The sequence below is a fragment of the Mus pahari genome, chromosome 1 (genome assembly GCF_900095145.1).
Source record: "Mus pahari chromosome 1, PAHARI_EIJ_v1.1, whole genome shotgun sequence".
Lineage (NCBI taxonomy): Eukaryota > Metazoa > Chordata > Mammalia > Rodentia > Muridae > Mus > Mus pahari.
Genome location: NC_034590.1, coordinates 112,125,769 through 112,128,088, shown reverse-complemented (window position 1 = coordinate 112,128,088; position 2,320 = coordinate 112,125,769). Strand labels below are relative to the sequence as shown.

General features: G+C 46.1%; 1 pseudogene; it reads left to right on the top strand.

The window, feature by feature from the left end:
* Positions 1–916: 916 nt before the first annotated feature.
* On the top strand, positions 917–1,311 carry LOC110338917 (annotated as a pseudogene).
* Positions 1,312–2,320: the final 1,009 nt, after the last annotated feature.

The window sequence follows — 2,320 nt, the reverse complement described above, 5'->3', positions numbered from 1 at the left end:
TCTAGTGCCCCCCTAGGACCTAAGGCATTCTCAGGTTCTTAGTGGCACCCAAGACTTTCCAAAAGCACTCACTGGGACTTAAGGTCTTCCCCAGGGCTTCACTATCTTAAAGTTGTCTCAATTTTCTCACTTGGACCTAAGGTGTTCCCCTGATTCTCAGTCATGTCTGTGGCTTCCCCATGTTCCCCCTCCCTAGGATCTCAGAGCTATGCACATATTCTCACCAAGTCGTTAAGCCTTCCTTGGGATCTTGTGAGTACTTATAACTGGTATATGTCCCCAGTCAGAACCAGGAAAGTCTTGGGGCCCTGTGAAATCGAAGGGAGGCCCTTAGGCCCTACAGAATTAGCAGTTAAGATAAAGAGAGAAACCAGAAAAAGCTCAAGACCCCAGTGAGAATGTGAAGAAACCTTAGTCACCAGTGAGAAACTGGGGTAGTCCTAGCATCCCGTAAGAACCTGGGAAGCCATTGGGTGCCAGTGACTAGGTAAAGCCTTCGGTATCAGTGAGAAGCTAGCAAAGTCCTTAAGCCCAAGTGAAAAACAGGTGAAGATCATAGGTCTCAGTGAGGACTTGGGAAGGCCTGAGGCCTTAGTGATATTCTGTTAATGGCCTCAGACCCCAGTGAGAATCTGGGGCAGGCCTGAGACACCAGGGACAACCTGCTAAGAGTACTGTAGAACAACCTGTTGAGTACTGTAGAAGGTTTTACACCTCAGAGAAAATATGGAGAATGCCATAGAACTCCATGATCAAATGGAAAAGGCATAGGTCTTGGATTGCAGTCAGAACCCAGAGCTATGAGGCCTAGGCCCCAGTAGGAACATGCATAGTGTTTTAGGTCACAATAAGAACATGGGCCTCCATGGTGCCTGCAGGGTTGGGATGCTGCAGCTTGCTGTGTGCTGTGCTTGGCCTCTGTTAGACACCTGTGTGGTTCCACAATGCCTAAGAAAGCCAGTGCGACAAGCAAGGGTAAAAACCAAACCAAGGAACCAGAGACACCACCTCCTCCTGGGGGGCCTGAAGCAACTGATCCTAAAGGTTTTGTCACCATAGTCATCCATGCCAAACCCAGCTCCAGACAGAATGCTGTGACATATCTGAGCACTGAGGCTATTGGTGTGGCCATCGCAGCACCTCCGTCTGAGGGAGAGGCAAATGTGGAGCTCTGTCCCTGTTGGTACCTTTCCAAGGTCTTGGACCTCAGGAAGAGTGACGTGGTTCTGGATAAGAGTTGTGAAGCTCTTGGCCTCTACAACTCCAGAGGAGGTCTTGGAGAAGCTGAAAATGGAAGCCGCAAAGAAATAAAGGAAACAGCTGCTGTCCATGATGGAGCGTCTGAGTTGCAGGCACTGGGAGAGGAGTTGAAGGTCACCACATGGAGGAGGACAGGAAACCAGCTCCCTGGACTTCTAGTGACGCACCTTTAGCCTCATAGCTCCACAGTGTTTTGTGGAGTTCTGGGGTCTTCTAATTCAGTTTACAACTGGAAAAACCTTTTGTATGGCTTCTATTTTACGTTTTTGGTTTTTAAATGCAAAAGTGTTTTCTTTATATCTTTATATCTTTTATTCTCTGGAACATCTTGAGGATCAAGAGGTGAAAAAATGGCAGCTAACTTTCCAAAGCCTTCTCACAGGCACAGCAGCCTGGATCTGGGGGTGGGGGTGGGGGTGGGGGTGGGGGGATCTCCAACTGAGCAAGTCTTCCCGTGCTTGCTTTCCCATATCCCCTTCATCTAAACAGGACGCAGGACAGCCAAACTGCTCTACAGACTGCTTGCACAGCAGGTTGTTTGAGATTGGTGCACAGGCTGCAGCCACAACACAAAGAAAGGATGTCCAGAAGCACAGGTGCTGCAGGTCCTTTACAGCTCCTCCCAGCAAATAAAAGAATTGGAGAGTACTGCAGTGTCTTGAATCGAACACCAGAGGGAGACACAGGCACAAAAATTCCAGATCAGGTTATAAGAATTATAAATTGAAATGCTAATTTGAATGATTTGAAAGGGATGGATTTAAAAGTAATTGACACTTTACCAGTTATCATTATTACAATGTTAAGTATCTTGGTTTATTATGTCTTCTCACAAGACAGGGCACTAAAAAAATTTTTTTGCCTCTTAAAAAGATACCAGATTTTATGCAACAAAAAATTCAGAAAAATGAAGGTTGGAGACAAGCTGTAACAGATGCCAGAACATAAGATACAGAATTTCATATATTAGACTGAACAACAGAGAGATAGCAATAGAATTTAGAAGCGAGCCCAGAACAGACGATAAAGGAATTTATAGGGCAAAATGAACAACACAGAG